This window comes from Rhinichthys klamathensis, unplaced genomic scaffold, assembly GCF_029890125.1.
Source record: "Rhinichthys klamathensis goyatoka isolate OS25496 unplaced genomic scaffold, OSU_Roscu_1.1 h1tg000313l_1, whole genome shotgun sequence".
NCBI lineage: Eukaryota > Metazoa > Chordata > Actinopteri > Cypriniformes > Leuciscidae > Rhinichthys > Rhinichthys klamathensis.
The window spans coordinates 933,966-952,284 of record NW_026606831.1 but is presented as its reverse complement, the minus strand read 5'-3'; the positions used below and the strand labels follow the sequence as shown (position 1 = coordinate 952,284).

At 42.7% G+C, this 18,319-nt stretch overlaps 3 non-coding genes across 3 annotated transcripts; all 3 read right to left on the bottom strand.

Moving 5' to 3' along the window:
* Positions 1 to 1,627: 1,627 nt before the first annotated feature.
* trnah-gug (transfer RNA histidin (anticodon GUG)) lies at positions 1,628 to 1,699 on the bottom strand. Its single transcript has one exon. It is a non-coding gene; the product is annotated as a tRNA-His (tRNA).
* Positions 1,700 to 1,880: 181 nt separating this feature from the next.
* On the bottom strand, positions 1,881 to 1,962 carry trnas-aga (transfer RNA serine (anticodon AGA)). Its single transcript has one exon. It is a non-coding gene; the product is annotated as a tRNA-Ser (tRNA).
* Positions 1,963 to 2,077: 115 nt separating this feature from the next.
* On the bottom strand, positions 2,078 to 2,150 carry trnak-uuu (transfer RNA lysine (anticodon UUU)). The gene has a single exon. It is a non-coding gene; the product is annotated as a tRNA-Lys (tRNA).
* Between the last annotated feature and the right edge of the window lie 16,169 nt (positions 2,151 to 18,319).

The following is an 18,319-nucleotide window of genomic DNA, read 5'->3' as shown; positions in this document are numbered from 1 at the left end:
TGCTAGGAAAAAGAACAACATCTCACTGCTTCTTGTCTGGAAAGCATCTTTACATGCTTTAATGCTGTGGACTTGCCGCGCTCTTTTCGTTATTGTAAACTTGCTTCAAAGGCGCAGTTGTTTGGAGCAAATAGCAAGTCCACTGCACTCTAGGTAACTGCCAGCGAGTGTACTGACACCTAGCGATTAGAAAGTATACCAGCACCATATTCTCTCTGAAGCAAGATTCTTCCAAACTAAATGGGAGCGTTTGGTTTTCAGTCTTTTCTCTGAGGGTTCAAACCTGAGAGCTCGTGCTCTCAAAGAAGGTCCCAGTGGCAATTCACTCAAACATCCAGAGCACGTCAAGGACGCACCGTGCAACAAAAAAAATAAGTGGTCTGACGGACGGGGTGAGGAGAGGTGGTAACGTGGAGCTCAATTTCAAAGGCACCCAGAACAACTTGCCGTGACCCGGATTCGAACCTGGGTTGCTGCGGCCACAACGCAGAGTACTAACCACTATACGATCACGGCGAGCTACCGGTCTCCCCGACGTGTGGCTGAGTGCAAAAGGGCCCTTGTCATCTTTAGCTTGCAGACAAAACTATTCCTTGCCAACATAACTCTTTTCAAGGGTAATATTGTCACAGTGACTTTTTTTCTTTTCCTAAAGTTTTAGCAAGGTTTCAACCTAAAGCAGGCGCATGCTGTCAAACGTAGTCGACATTCGAAACTTGCGCGGGGATACCCCAATGGATTTCTAGTCCATCGCCTTAACCACTCGGCCACGACTACAAGCTGGCTGAAGGGGGCTTGTCCTTTCGCTTGGTGCCTTGCAGTGTCGCTGCCCGAGGACAGTGCAGGTGCAGTGCACGAACTCAACAGCAAGCGTTGCGCTCCTCAAAAAAAAGAGGCTCGATCACCCGGACAGGGACTTGAACCCTGGACCCTCAGATTAAAAGTCTGATGCTCTACCGACTGAGCTATCCGGGCTCTTGCCCAAGATGCGTGCGTGTTGCGTGGGAACCCACATCAAAATGAATCGTATCGGCTGAAAGAAAAAAAAAAGATTCTCCCATGCATCGCATTCAATTCTTCGACGATTAAGAACGGCCGTCCAAACGTCTGCTATGTCAAAATATACTTGCGCATTAGTGGGAATGCAGCCTATTAGACGGCTAATAATAATCAACCGACGATAATGCTAGGAAAAAGAACAACATCTCACTGCTTCTTGTCTGGAAAGCATCTTTACATGCTTTAATGCTGTGGACTTGCCGCGCTCTTTTCGTTATTGTAAACTTGCTTCAAAGGCGCAGTTGTTTGGAGCAAATAGCAAGTCCACTGCACTCTAGGCAACTGCCAGCGAGTGTACTGACACCTAGCGATTAGAAAGTATACCAGCACCATATTCTCTCTGAAGCAAGATTCTTCCAAACTAAATGGGAGAGTTTGGTTTTCAGTCTTTTCTCTGAGGGTTCAAACCTGAGAGCTCGTGCTCTCAAAGAAGGTCCCAGTGGCAATTCACTCAAACATCCAGAGCACGTCAAGGACGCACCGTGCAACAAAAAAAAAAGTGGTCTGACGGACGGGGTGAGGAGAGGTGGTAACGTGGAGCTCAATTTCAAAGGCACCCAGAAAAACTTGCCGTGACCCGGATTCGAACCGGGGTTGCTGCGGCCACAACGCAGAGTACTAACCACTATACGATCACGGCGAGCTACCGGTCTCCCCGACGTGTGGCTGAGTACAAAAGGGCCCTTGTCATCTTTAGCTTGCAGACAAAACTATTCCTTGCCAACATAACTCTTTTCAAGGGTAATATTGTCACAGTGACTTTTTTTCTTTTCCTAAAGTTTTAGCAAGGTTTCAACCTAAAGCAGGCGCATGCTGTCAAACGTAGTCGGCAGGATTCGAACCTGCGCGGGGATACCCCAATGGATTTCTAGTCCATCGCCTTAACCACTCGGCCACGACTACAAGCTGGCTGAAGGGGGCTTGTCATTTTGCTTGGTGCCTTGCAGCGTCGCTGCCCGAGGCCAGTGCAGGTGCAGTGCACGAACTCAACAGCAAAACGTAGCGCTCCTCAAAAAAAAGCCCGAACAGGGACTTGAACCCTGGACCCTCAGATTAAAAGTCTGATGCTCTACCGACTGAGCTATCCGGGCTCTTGCCCGAGATGTGTGCGTGTTGCGTGGGAACCCACATCAAAATGAATCGTATCGGCTGAAAGAAAAAAAAAAGATTCTCCCATGCATCGCATTCAATTCTTCGACGATTAAGAACGGCCGTCCAAACGTCTGCTATGTCAAAATATACTTGCGCATTAGTGGGAATGCAGCCTATTAGACGGCTAATAATAATCAACCGACGATAATGCTAGGAAAAAGAACAACATCTCACTGCTTCTTGTCTGGAAAGCATCTTTACATGCTTTAATGCTGTGGACTTGCCGCGCTCTTTTCGTTATTGTAAACTTGCTTCAAAGGCGCAGTTGTTTGGAGCAAATAGCAAGTCCACTGCACTCTAGGTAACTGCCAGCGAGTGTACTGACACCTAGCGATTAGAAAGTATACCAGCACCATATTCTCTCTGAAGCAAGATTCTTCCAAACTAAATGGGAGCGTTTGGTTTTCAGTCTTTTCTCTGAGGGTTCAAACCTGAGAGCTCGTGCTCTCAAAGAAGGTCCCAGTGGCAATTCACTCAAACATCCAGAGCACGTCAAGGACGCACCGTGCAACAACAAAAAAAGTGGTCTGACGGACGGGGTGAGGAGGTAACGTGGAGCTCAATTTCAAAGGCACCCAGAACAACTTGCCGTGACCCGGATTCGAACCGGGGTTGCTGCGGCCACAACGCAGAGTACTAACCACTGTGACGGGTCTCCGGTTGTTCCCGCCGTGTCAACCGGTGGGTGTGACTGGGAGACTCATCAAGAGAATGATGTACACCTGTGTAGGATCATCAAGTGATATACACCTGTATATAAGCTTAGGCTTTGAGAATGTGGAGGAGCTTCGAGATCTTCAGAGCTGCAAGACTCTTGTGAGAGCTTTTGCTCCTGTACCTTTTTGTGTTGGGTTTGTTTTGTTTTCCTTTCCTTTCCTTTCCTTTCCTTTATAGTGTATAAAAACCCGCTGCAAGTAACTGTATGAAGATTAGGGATGAGTTTAGGTAGGTTTAAATCTTAGTTAGAGGGAATTGCTTATTCCAACTTCTGTCTTTAAGCTTGTTTTGTTTTTCTGGAATTTGGTAGCCATACATTTTTCATAATGTCCTCAAACGTTGAGGAATTTGTTAGCGCACCGTCTGAGAGCTTGTTAAATGACTTAACCAAGGATCAATTATTAGAACTTGCAGAATACTACAAAATTAATCTGATGAGTCAAGATAAACGTCTAAAAGATCAGATTAAAACCTTGGTAAAGACAGAGTTAGTTGAACGTGGCATTTTAGAGACTCAATCTTCAGAAGATACGTTAACTTTTGTCGATGCGACATCAACACAGTCTCATTTAACATTTGAACAACAAAGGCAATTATTGATAATTCAAGTAGAGATGAAAGAAAAGCAGGTAGAAGCGCAAAATCACATTGAAATCTCTAAAGTCCAATTGCAGCAACAACAACTTGAACTTGAACGTTATCGTTTGGATTTAATAAGAGAAGGTAAACTTTCTGTTACTGGAGAATCAGTACGTGATTCAAGTTCGTACAAGTTTGATACGGTAAGAAATATGAGATTGATTCCTAAATTTGATGAGAGAGAGGTTGAGCGTTTCTTTTTATTGTTTGAACGTGTTGCGGACGCACAACGTTGGCCAGATGAAGAGCGAACGCTTATGTTGCAGTCTGTATTTACAGGCAAAGCTCAAGAAGCGTATTCTTCCCTTAGTGTAGAGGATGCTTCTGATTATCAAGCTGTAAAATCAGCAGTGTTGAGGGCTTATGAACTAGTTCCAGAGGCCTATAGACAAAAGTTTAGGTCCTGGAAGAAGAGTGAAAAACAGACGTATGTTGACTTTGTACACGATATTTCAGTCTATTTTAATCGTTGGTGTGTAGCTTCTGATGTAAAAACACTTGACGATTTAAAAGAATTAATGGTACTTGAACAATTCAAGAGTTCCATTTCAGATCGCATTGCAACTTACATTAGTGAGCATAAACCTGACACTGCGTATGAGGCGGCCGTCATGGCTGATGAATTCTCGTTGTCTCATAAAACTGTTTTTGGTTACAGATCGGGTGGAGAAAATTTAAAAAAAGAGCCGTGGCGAAGTTCTAGCAAATTTACCAGGTTTGTGCATGATTTATCCAGCAGACAGTTGCATGGCTCTGTTGAAGAGAAAGACAGAGCAAATATGTGTAATTATTGTCATGAGTTTGGTCACTGGAAGAATGAATGTCTCTTATTGAAAGCAAAAGCTGACAATTCTAAAGTGAAATCTAATTCTTGGTCTCCTGTAAAGTCTGTGGCTTTGGCTGTGACTACTTCGACAGTGAATAATGTGCAGAAAATTTGCTCGCCATGTGGTTCAGCATTTACTCCTTTTGTTACAGAAGGTTCTGTTAGGTTGGTAGATTCCACAAAAGTCGTACCAGTAAAGGTTCTACGTGATACAGGATCATCAGAAACCTTTGTGTTAGAGTCTGCGCTGCCTTTTTCACCTGATTCTTACACTGGAAGTAATGTGCTGATTAAGGGCATTGGCTTGAATGTTATGTCTGTTCCACTGCATAAAGTTATTTTGCAATCTGTATTGGTCCAGGGAGAAGTGGAGGTGGCTGTTCGTTCCTGCTTGCCTGTGGAAGGAATACAGGTAATTCTGGGGAATGACTTGGCTGGTGATCGTGTCTGGCGGAATGATTCACCACATCTAGTGGTAACACCATGCCCGATGATCTTGAAACCAGATGGTGGTGAGAATTTGACCTGTTCAAGTGTGTTACCCACTTGTGTGATAACACGATCTATGAGTAAAACACAAGCTGAGGTAAAACATGAATCTAAGAAGGTGGTGAAGGAAACTCTAGAAGTTCCTTCAGTTTTATCAGTGTCACGTGATGAACTGGTTGAAAAACAAAAAACTGACTCAACTCTTGTTGAATTATTTGACCGGGTTGTATCATATGACTCAATTGAGAATCTTTCATCTGGGTATTACCTAGATGAAGGATTGCTAGTTCGAAAATGGGTGCCACAGGTGCCACAACATAACTCTTTTCAAGGGTAATATTGTCACAGTGACTTTTTTTCTTTTCCTAAAGTTTTAGCAAGGTTTCAACCTAAAGCAGGCGCATGCTGTCAAACGTAGTCGGCAGGATTCGAACCTGCGCGGGGATACCCCAATGGATTTCTAGTCCATCGCCTTAACCACTCGGCCAAAAATGGGGCAAAAGGGACTGCTATGAGGGGGAAAGAAAGGGAAAAGAGAGGAGAGGGGGAGGGGGGGAGGGGGGAGAGAGAGAAAAAGAAAGAGAGAAGATGAAAAAAATCCATCAAACTGAATGAACACTCACAAAGGATTTAAATAAAGGGTTTAATTGTTTTTTGACTATTTAAAAGTACCATTTAAAACTAAAAATACTGATCTGACAAACACACCACACACTCTTGCCAGGACTTGCACCTGGAATCTTTCACCCAAAGGATGAATGTGTTACTATTACACCACATGAGTTGTGTTTACACCACCAGCACTGCAAACACAGCAACTAAAAACAAAATGTTCACAAGACAGCAAACATAATTATAAACTGAACTATATACAAATATAGAAAACAACTATATGAAAACATAACTATATGCATAACTACGATATACACCAATTTAAAACAAAATCAAGGTCTTCCCTTTACATTCTCCCTCCACTGCTCTATAGAGAGGCCTGAGGCTGGACAATACCACCGGCCCTTCAGCTGAGTGTGGCCATTTGTCTTATTTTTTTGCCAGAAAACTGTTTGTGAGTACAGAAACATTAAAAAAAAAAAAAAAAGAGGACAGCAACTCAATCGTACAGGCTGCGTTTGGTTGTTAAAAAGCAAATGTTTCCCACTTAACCCTTTCGCACGTACGTTCTAAAATAGTCAGACTGGCAGCCTGGCGTGAGTTTTTTTCTGCGACCGTTATTTTGTAATCAATCGCGTTCTAATTTCCATGGAGACGCATGAACCTTGTCACGTGAAATTTCGCAGTCACAATGGCGCACACGATGGATAACCGTCTGCAGGTGAGTAGTTTTAATGTTTCGCTTTATTTTTTATTCAAAACCTCTCAAATAATTTGTTAGCGTGTACCGACTATGGTTGATATTGTTTTGTTTATGTCCCCCCCCTGCTTTGAATTTCGCTTGCACATGGTTCTTTGCATCTCCCTCACAACAGCCGCGTGACAATCGGTGAGTAACGTTAGGCTATATTTTAGTTTTTAATTGTATTCTGAAGCATCTAGAATTATTTACAAGCATGCAATACATATGAATAAAGAACGTAAAACGGACAGTGCTCAATAATGTGGTCATTACGGTTTGTTTGTCTGTCAACGCGCTGTTTTGCACATTGCAAATTGCAAATAAATATGTTCAGTAATCCGTGCATTCAGGAGGTAAAGTCGGGGTTCAGTTGAATTGATACTTTATAACATGAATATACCAAAGCACATATTTGCCGTTAAATCCTTTACATCGATTTTCTTGTTTGTTTTAGTTAATATTGTTACTGAGTTTTATATCTCTCAATAGCAAAGCAGAGAAAAGCTACATGGTATGACATTGTTGAATTATATTTTCCTATATACAAAACATTTGAGCAAGCTGTGTGAAATACAATTATATATGGTCACACCTTACTTATTAGCTTGCTCAAATGTTTGTTGGAAATATAATTTAAAGGGATAGTTCACTTTAAAATGAAAATTCTGTCATCATATACTCACCCTCAATTTGTTTCAAACCTGTATGAATTTCTTTCTTCTGCTGAACACAAAAGAAGATATTTTGAAGAATGTCAGCAACCAGACCTATAACTGGAGCCATTGACTTCCATAGTAGGAAAAAATATATACTATGGAAGTCAATGGCTCCAGTTAAAGGTATAGCGGAGGATCTTTCCGAATTTTAGAGAAAACTCACCCTCTCCATTTTTTTTTAAAATGCACATGCGCAACACTCTATTTGCTCCCGAGAGGGAATGCCTATTAAACATGTGCACGAGAGAGCATGATAGCTTACATTAACTTTTACTAGCAGTGATTTTAAATGGATTTCTCCAAATAGCATGACAAACTTTACCTGTCTAGTAGAATCTTTGCGACTGCGGCATCAGTGGGAAGCCCAACCTGTGCTTTTAGCGCACGCCAGCGTGTGAAATATTCACCCAAAATCACTCTGGTCTTGTTTCTATATCCTGCGGCCTTTCTCTTCTTATCATACACTTCGTATACATTTTTTCTCTTTCAACCCTCAGCCATTTTCAAAGGAATGGCTGAAACCGTAACTCATCACACATAATACAACTGAAAGTGTGCATGCGCAGAAAGCGAAAACTACATAGGGACGAGCACGTACGACGGCCTTACGTAAACATATCACCAGAATGATTGACACTTAGGTGGACCAATAGTATAGGCTACCCACCCGGAAAAAGAAAATCCTCCGCTATACCTTTAACTGTCTGGTCACTGACATTCTTCAAAATATCTTCTTTTGTGTTCAGCAGAAGAAACAAATTCATACAGGTTTAAAACAAATTGAGGGTGAGTATATGATGACAGAATTTTCATTTTAACTATCCCTTTAACGATGTCATACCATGTAGCTTTTCTCTGTTTTGCTAGTGAGATATATGTATAGTATAAGATTAGCATTATTCATAGAATTCAAACGTATGACATTTGTTAAAAAGAAATCACAAAATGTACACATTTCATGTATGTTTTATTAAATCTATTTTAATGTAAGTTAAATGTTTTTTTTAACACAATACGTTTATACTTACTAATATAATTACAAAACAGATTTACAATGAATATCAAAATAGTATCATCATAAACAAACAAAAATTCTATAAATATACTCTGACTTTTGATAAATGTTTTTGTTTAAAACAAACTATTATACATACCTTTATACTTAATAATATAATTACAATAAAAAAATAATTAAAATAGTATCATCATAAATTAATTAATATACTCTGACTTTTTACAGGCTTAATAATGCTTCAGTGTGTGGTACTCCTCAAAACATGGGACAGCACACAAGGGAGTGTTGCATGGCACACACATGTGCTTGGTGAGGCGCCTCTGCTTGCCCTTGCGTGTGCTGGAGAGGCAGACCTTGCAGTGCCGCCTGGTCTTGCTGCCCTGGGAAGTGGTCTGAGGGACTTCAGATGGGAAATGCCTGGCTGTAAGGCGCAGAGGAGTGTCTAAGGCAGGACGCCCTCCTTTGGTTGGACCGCGCGATGTGCTGTACTCCTCCAGCAGCCCTCTCATCAGGTTCGTCCTGAATTGTAGGGAGGTGATTTCCTTTCCTACTCATAGTAGAGCACATCAATAGGGAGGGAGTGAGGAGAATAGAATAGTATGTGACAGTATGGTCTGTTTATTATTGTGAATTTGTTAACACTTTAGATTACATTAATTAAAAATGTTATCACTTTTTATCTTGTTTATATTTATTATTAGATGATTTGTATCCATTTCTCACCAGTAATTTGCCGGTAGACGATGTGGCTGTTGAGTAAAACAGTGTCAAGTACATGGAAAAATATCTTCTTGTACCACTTGGTAGACTTTCATTCATGCATTCATGGAAACCAGTCATCATATCAGCTTTGTCAACTGCCCCCATCTTTTCGTTATACTCCAGCACACAGACTGGCTTCATCCTTGGTTGCCCAGTGATGTGATCAAGCTTCCCTGTGGCTGCCATACCAGTTGGGTGGACTGTGGTAAGGACATGTACATCCCTCTTGTCGTGCCATTTTACTGCCATCTGTGACCCATTCTCTTCGAATTCCACCTCACCTTTTTTCATCTTACAGGTGAACTTTGGCATCCCTTTCCTGTTTGCGCGCACAGTCCCACAAGCTCCAGTGCCAAGTGACAAGAGGTGCTGGAAAAGTGTGGGACTACTGTACCAGTTGTCCACATAAAGAACATGACATTTTTTTAGGTAAGGTGCTAGAAGTGTCATCACAACGGACCCAGAAATCCCAAGTCCTGGGTAATGTTGGATGTCAGTGGTAGATCCGGTGTAAATTATCATGTCCTCCACATAACCAGTGAGCACATCACACAAAACAAAAAACTTGACCCCAAATCTGTGCCGTTTAGATGGAATAAACTGACGAAATGCCAGCCTGCCTTTCCACTTCATCAGAGACTCATCCACACACAGATCCCTGTATGGCACAAAAATGCGACGAAAGGAGGAGGTGAGAGCAGTAAATATGTGTCTGATTTTTTTCAGCGGGTCATTGGAAACTGCTGTCGCATTGTTTGCGAAGTGAAGACAGCGGAGGAGCAGAAGGAAGCGATCCTGTGAGAACAGAGACCCAAAAAATGGGGTCAAGAGCATGGGGTCTGTGCTCCAGTAATCACGAAGTGATGTTTTTTTTATCACCCCCATTAAGAGAACTGCCACTAAAAATGTGTACATTTCAGGGATATTTGTTGGAACCCATTTAACCAGCTTTCCTTTAATTTCCCTTTCTTGCAAGTCAGAGGCATAGCGGTTTGTTTCCTCCACAATTTCTCCCATGACATCTTCTGTGAGGAACAATTTAAAACAATTGACCTCACTGGGTGATTCTGGTGGATTTTGCACACCACAGAGCTGGTTGTCAAAATTGCCTGGCCCAGGAGGATTAAAAAGGTTGGTTGCCTTCCATAACAATGAGTTTACCTCTTCTGCCTCATTTGGGACTGGTGTCGTCTCTTCATCTGCAATGTTGTCAAGAGCTTCAAGGTTTGGGGGAAGATCTTCATCGCTGTCACTCTCTGCCTCGCTGTCAAAAATCTCCTCATCAGAATTAAAAAAAATGTCCTCAATTTCCTCATTTGTCAGTTGTCGTCTTTTATATAAATTTTCTGTCATTTTCTCTGAAGTTGGTGAGCTTGATTAAAGTTGTGTCTTTAAATTAGAACAAAGGCGAGTGTGAGGTAACGGTGACGTCAGCTCTACATCATTTGTCAGCGGGAAAAAAAGACTCGCAATGCATGACAGTTCAAATCTTTTTTTATTTATTATACAAAATATTTACAAACTTGTAGTTATTAACATCGTTAAATATATGTAAGGGAACTCCTAATGTGGTTTTAATACTTAGAGAAAAAAAGATCATGTTAGTTGATCGGTAAGATATACGGGCTATGGGCGCCGCCATTATTTGTTTACAACACTGATGGAGAGTTGGACTCAGAGCCTGCTGGATTTACAACATGCAAGATCATCCATGTCTCCCGAAATATATGACAGTAACCCCCGCTTCACTGCATCTCACGCGACGCTCCTGCTTGAGGCTCACGCGCTGCTCCTGGTGTGAATCCACTCATTGATTAACATGCACGCACGCCGAAAAAAAAATGCGCTGCTCGCGTCGCTGACGCTTGCGGTGTGAAAAGGCCGTTTTCTCTACAAGGTGTGTTTGACTCGAATAAATATTAATATTACATCATGTTTAAAAGGTTATTTTGTTGTTATAAATATTCGTGTGCAATAATAAACTATATATTTGTTATTGTGTAATGTAATTTGTAATGTAAAGTGTAAATTGTGTAATGTAAAGTGAATGAAACCTAAAATAAACATTAAAATACTCTGAACAGTTGTGATAATGATGAGAGCTGTGCACGTCCGTCTCTGGCTCAGTGCCAGTCAAAGCGGGAAAGCAGTAAAAGCAAAAGTTTGAAATTTTGAATTTAGCAGTTGATCACGTGATTCACTGAACGTTCTAATCACACCGGTGTGATCGTACGCTCCAGGGACCAGCCAAGACTGATCACACCGGTGTGATCGTACGCGTCAAAGGGTTAAATATGACTTACCAATTTCCAGGACGATGAAAACCAAATCAAATCAATATTTTTTAATCCAGGTATAAGGTCTTTAATCACACAGACACTTTCTTTCAACAGGTCTGCCATTATACAACAGAGAGTAGGGGGTGGGGGGTTAAAGAAATTCAATTCAGTCAAACTGCCAGCCAACCATCTTGGATCACCTAAGATGACTGACCGTGCCAGGCACAGGTATTTATATAAGCTACCTGAAAAAAAATCAAGGTCCTCCCTGTACATTTTCCCTCCACTGCTCAATAGAGAGGCCTGAGGCTGGACAATACCACCGGCCCTTCAGCTGAGTGTGGCCAGTTGTCTTATTTTTTGCCAGCCCACACTGCTTGCAGATATAGTGATATATATCCTTTGCTAGTCTTTTCCGTGGTGGTTCACCCCTAGCCACTCGCTCTTCATCCTCTCGGGCAGCTTTCTGCCTTCTCCAGGTGCGCTGCCTGGGCTGAGTTTGTGGTGGCAGGTTATCAGGCAGCTGGAATTGGAAAGGTGGCTGGAATTGGGGAGTGGGCTGGAATTGGGGAGTGGGTTGGAATTGGGAAGGTGGCTGGAATTGGGGAGTGGGCTGGAATTGGGAAGGTGGCTGGAATTGGGGAGTGGGCTGGAATTGGGAAGGTGGCTGGAATTGGGAAGGTGGCTGGAATTGGGGAGTGGGCAGGAATTGGGAAGGTGGCTGGAATTGGGAAGGTGGCTGAAATTGGGAAGGTGGCTGGAATTGGGGAGTGGGCTGGAATTGGGAAGGTGGCTGGAATTGGGGAGTGGGCTGGAATTGGGAAGGTGGCAGGAATTGGGAAGGTGGCAGGAATTGGGGAGTGGGCTGGAATTGGGAAGGTGGCTGTAATTGGGAAGGTGGCTGGAATTGGGAAGGTGGCTGGAATTGGGGAGTGGGCTGGAATTGGGAAGGTGGCTGTAATTGGGAAGGTGGCTGGGATTGGGAAGGTGGCTGTAATTGGGAAGGTGGCTGGGATTGGGAAGGTGGCTGGAATTGGGAAGGTGGCTGGGATTGGGAAGGTGGCTGTAATTGGGAAGGTGGCTGGAATTGGGAAGGTGGCTGGAATTGGGGAGTGGGCTGGAATTGGGAAGGTGGCTGGAATTGGGGAGTGGGCTGGAATTGGGAAGGTGGCTGGGATTGGGAAGGTGGCTGTAATTGGGAAGGTGGCTGTAATTGGGAAGGTGGCTGGGATTGGGAAGGTGGCTGTAATTGGGAAGGTGGCTGTAATTGGGAAGGTGGCTGGGATTGGGAAGGTGGCTGTAATTGGGAAGGTGGCTGTAATTGGGAAGGTGGCTGTAATTGTGGAGGGTGCTGTAATTGGGCAGGGGGCTGTAATTGGGAAGGTAGCTGTAATTGGGGTGGGGGCTGTAATTGGGAAGGTGGCATAAACTGGGTAGACTGAGGCACTGGTAGACCTGTTGGGTAGCTGGAAATGGGTGGGTAGGACCCAAGAGTGGAGGATGCAAAGTGTGGTGCTGGTGGGTATATGGGAAATGAAGAGGAAGATACAGGAGGAGGGGTGGGCGGTGGGCGGTGGGCGGTGGGGGGTTGGCACCTTTTGGACTTTCGCTTGTGTATGAAGGCCTCTCCCTCCTGATTTTCTGGCTCCTCAAATACCATGGCCTCATGCCCATGCTGTGCAGGAGCAGCTGGAAGGGTGCGTGCTTCAGGAAGTAACCCCTTTGCCAAATATAATTGTTTGGGCAGTGTAGTACCCTGTAGCAGCATGTCTCTGTCCACACGTTTCTGTCTTCTTAATAGCCTGCAAGAGAAACATTCTTCATCTTAAAGTTAGCAATTTTAACGGATTAAAGCCCATTGTCTTTACTTAGTATAATTTCTAAAGGAAACATGTAAAGGAAGGTTTAGACCTGCACTGCGCTGATTACACACACCTGCATCTCATGTTCAAACACTCACTTAAGCCACACTCACACAACACTCTGGGCTAAACATTTCCAAGCATTTTTCTATGTGTTTACCTGCCTGCTGTGACCTTGTCTGTTCCTGATCTTCTGCCTTGTTCCTGTATCCCGTTTGTTTTGTTTTTTGTTTTTTTTGCCTGCCCTGATATCCTGCCTGTAAATTGACCACGGTTTTGCCTAATCTTCTCTGCTGTGTTTGCTGGTGTATGACCCTTGCCTGGTGACTACTCTGTTTAATAAAGACAAGCTGCTCTTGGATCTGAATGACTCCTATGCTTCGTAATAGATTTGCTATACTGTTTTGAACCCCCTCCTTCTCCAATGACCATTTGTTCCCAAAGAGACAGAGGGGGTACATGCTGTGTCTGATAGCGATCAAGGCCTGTAGGCCAAGATGTTTGTGTACATTGGGAGTTTACAATGGGGGAAGTGTAAATCCTTTCTTTCTTTCTATAATATTAATGACATATTAATATTGTCTAGCAAGTCCCAAATACCCGTTACACAATACAATATTGTCACTCTCTATAGCAACGCTCTCCCACATATTAAGCTATTGTAACAGCGCTTATTTCCGTTGTTGGTATAAGTTGCAGTGGGTGGAACAGACAAGAAATTTAGAGTTTTCTACCATCTTGCTAATGACGTTTCTTTAGTCATTTGGCAGTCTTGTAGCTTGAACACCTGCAGGATTTCCACCCTTACATTAGGTAGTACTATCTTGATATACTTCTATGATTGTTTAAAAGTATTGCGCAAAAGAAGACTCACCACGAGGAGACAGTAGTGGTGTTTATCGGGACCAGAACCATGTTAGTCTGTCCTAGAACCGCTCTGCTGTCCTCCAGTAGCTGTTTTAAGTGGCTGTATACCACCACAATAGATTGTGCAATTGGCAGAGTTTTTCCTCGTGTGTCCTTGGGCCTGTTCCGTGCTTGCTGAAACTCTTTCAAAAGCCGTAGGCAAACACATTCACAGACCCTGTGGACTTCAGGGTCTTGAGCCGCCTGCCCATGAGTCATGAGCAGTCTATGGAAAAGAAGGATAATATAAACTGGACTGTATACTGGGTAATAAACTAGTGAAGATCGAAATAGTTAAATTACCTCTCTGCTGCCTGCTGTCCTGGAGCAGAGCCACTCCGCTTCCTGGATGCTCTCCAAGGTCCTGGCAAAGTCTTCTTCTTAGCCCTCTGGCTATATTTCGATGGAACCTTGTCCATGACATGCAGAGCCGTGTACAGCTGGACTATGGAGGCCTCCTCTTGTGATGACAAGGCAGTGATTGTTCGGTTTAGGCCAACCAGATATGCTGCCAGGGCATCAACTGCCTCCCAGCCCAAGACACCTCTGGAATCACACTGTATACTCAGAAAATTTAGAAAAAAACAACAACCACAGTCTAATAAATACAATGTTGTAATAATTATTTTGCATTGTACATGCATATATTTTAACTTTACACACGGTTTACAATATGTGTTTTGCACTTCACCAGTTAATTTTTTTTTAAAGTAAAAGATAGCAACATTACCTGGCCAGATGTGCTAGGAGTTGTAGTGTCATCCTCCTGTTCCTCACTGACCTCCTCATCAGGGGATTTGGGTCCAGTGTCATCCACCTGACTGGTCACCTGGGTCTCCACGTCAGCTACTGGAAGGTCAGAGTCATCAGCCCTCAGGTCAGCTGAATGGCACACAGTTGTGTCAATTTCAGTTTCATCTTCGGGCTCCTCTGGGGGGACTTCAGGTATGGCATTGTGGTGTGCCAATAACTGGTCACCTCTATTGGACTGGGCCAACAAGTACTCCACTGCAATGCGCTCCCCTGCAATAATTTGTAAGGCATTGTTAATGGGGAGAGGACAAACACCCACACAAACGCGCACACACAAACCCACACACAACCCCCCCCCCCCCCCCCCCCCCCTCCCCCCTTCTTACCAGTGGGTTTTCCTGGAGGGGTGAATTCTGGCATTAAAGAACAACCAAGGACCCGTTGGCTCATATTGTTTAAATGAGACATTAAGGAGACATCAAATGTCCTGAGGTTTGAGGCCCCCACCACAGATACAGCATCTTTTGCCCGGTTCATGTTCCATCTCGAGGCCCCCTCCAACATGTACATTTGTGTGTGCATGGCATTGCATCTCCATCCTAAGAATGAAAATGCACAGATTCAGTAAGCAATTATTTTAAACTGAGGACATACCAATTTACGCAATGACATAGTTATAGAACAGTAACCTTCTGAAGAATAATGAGACAAGTATCTTTTTAACTTAACCCTTAATCACTGTTAAAAAAGGACAACACTTAATTGGTGTGAACTCAAAAATGACCCCAAAACTCAAAATGACCCCAAACTTTTAAAGAGCAATTGCATAAGGAAATATACATTTTTATATGGAAAACTATATATCATTTTTTTTATTTACTTCTCAACTATACATGTATGCTGTGTTTTTGTGGAAATTTTGACGTTTTTTACCTATTTATTGCACAAATACACTCACCTAAAGGATTATTAGGAACACCTGTTCAATTTCTCATTAATGCAATGATCTAATCAACCAATCACATGGCAGTTGCTTCAATGCATTTAGGGGCGTGGTCCTGGTCAAGACAATCTCCTGAACTCCAAACTGAATGTCAGAATGGGAAAGAAAGGTGATTTAAGCAATTTTGAGCGTGGCATGGTTGTTGGTGCCAGACGGGCCGGTCTGAGTATTTCACAATCTGCTCAGTTACTGGGATTTTCACGCACAACCATTTCTAGGGTTTACAAAGAATGGTGTGAAAAGGGAAAAACATCCAGTATGCGGCAGTCCTGTGGGCGAAAATGCCTCGTTGATGCTAGAGGTCAGAGGACAATGGGCCGACTGATTCAAGCTGATAGAAGAGCAACTTTGACTGAAATAACCACTCGTTACAACCGAGGTATGCAGCAAAGCATTTGTGAAGCCACACACAACCTTGAGGCGGATGGGCTACAACAGCAGAAGACCCCACCGGGTACCACTCATCTCCACTACAAATAGGAAAAAGAGGCTACAATTTGCAAGACTTCACCAAAATTGGACAGTTGAAGACTGGAAAAATGTTGCCTGGTCTGAGTCTCGATTTCTGTTGAGACATTCAGATGGTAGAGTCAGAATTTGGCGTAAACAGAATGAGAACATGGATCCATCATGCCTTGTTACCACTGTGCAGGCTGGTGGTGGTGGTGTAATGGTGTGGGGGGTGTTTTCTTGGCACACTTTAAGCGCCTTAGTGCCAATTGGGCATCGTTTAAATGCCACGGCCTACCTGAGCATTGTTTCTGACCATGTCCATCCCTTTATGGCCACCATGTACCCATCCTCTGATGGCTACTTCCAGCAGGATAATGCACCATGTCACAAAGCTCAAATCATTTCAAATTGGTTTCTTGAACATGACAATGAGTTCACTGTACTAAAATGGCCCCCACAGTCACCAGATCTCAACCCAATAGAGCCTCTTTGGGATGTGGTGGAACGGGAGCTTCGTGCCCTGGATGTGCATCCCACAAATCTCCATCGACTGCAAGATGCTATCCTATCAATATGGGCCAACATTTCTAAAGAATGCTTTCAGCACCTTGTTGAATCAATGCCACGTAGAATTAAGGCAGTTCTGAAGGCGAAAGGGGGTCAAACACTGTATTAGTATGGTGTTCCTAATAATCCTTTAGGTGAGTGTACATAACTAGGCCATAAATTGGCACATGAGAAATTATTTTTTAAAGAAAAAATCCCATAAATGATGATCTTAATTAAATCTAAATAGTTTTTGGACATTGCTCTATGTGTTAGGGATAGAATACTGCCATCTGCAGGTCTGTGGAAAAACTTCAGAAATTATAATTAAAGAAATAAAAGTGCAATGACCACATGTTTCCAATAGAGGTCCATAGAGACTCATTCATTTTCACTACATTTTTCTAGATGCCTTAACTTCTCAATACAACAACTTTATGATACATATTTTGTGAATATATATTTAAACATTTTGAAATACATATAAAAAATCTGTATTTTTGTCAAAGTTAGAGTTTGTTGTTGTTGTCTAATATATTTTGAATTACCTCCTTTTGCAAATTATTATACATACATTCGCAGAAACATTACAAGCCACCACTATGACATTACTGTAATCACACACTATTGAGGAAAAGTCCAGTGGGGTCATAATGACCCCAAACAGTGATTAGGATCTACATAACATACTGCAATTTAACATTCTGAATTTACCAGGAATGAAGGCACACTGGTGGCGATGAAAACTCTCCAGTGAGGATGACCCCCTAGCACACCTAAGCACTTTTAGGACATTGCCACCCTTCTGGAGCGTCCCCGTCTTTGTGTAGAGCTCTACATGTGGAGGGTCCTGAATGCACTCAAGATGTTTTTTCTGCATCTCCCAGACATGGCGCATACTGGCAGGGTTAACAAGGCGAAACCCTGTAGTGTCAGTTAGCTCCCACACTGATTCCAGCAGCCCTGAAATCATGACCCGGATCTCCTCAGCACTGCGCGTCCGCCGCCTACAGTGCTTTGCCAGTTCACCTGGGCTGATGCTGGCCATGAGCTGTGCCTCAGTTGGAGCCTGTCTACCATGGCTGCTCATCCACTCCCCTCTCTTGGCCGCCTCAAGTTCTTTCACATCCTCCTGATCCCACTCAAAAATACAGGAGGAAAGTTTAGAACAAAAGGTACCATAGAGAGGGTGGTGCTCTGTAGTAAGGCCACAGTTAAATCTTCTCATGAAATGGAAGATATCTAGCCTTACAACAGACTTCCATGGACGAAAAAGGTTTAGCACTGCAGGTGCACCTGTTGAGGGGGAAAAAATCAAAAAGCATGCATTTGATTTCACTTACTTTTCAGTCATTATAATTTATTACAATTTCATTACATTGACGGTAATAATAATACAAATTACCATCACCAGTAGGGAAAGGGGGACTTTTTTCACACCACTATTAACTTTTTTTAAATACAACTGAATTCCGGAAAAGTTGGGACATTTTTTAAATTTGAATAAAATGAAAACTATAAGACTTTCAAATCACATGAGCCAATATTTTATTCACAATAGAACATAGATAACATAACAAATGTTTAAACTGAGAAATTTTACACTTTTATCCACTAAATGAGCTCATTTCAAATTTGATGCCTGCTACAGGTCTCAAAATAGTTGGGACGGGGGCAACAAATTGTTGAAAAAGCAAAAAAATTAGAAAGGATTCAGGTGGGAGAACATCTAGCAACTAATTAAGTTCATTTATATCAGGTCTGTAACATGATTAGCTATAAAAGGGA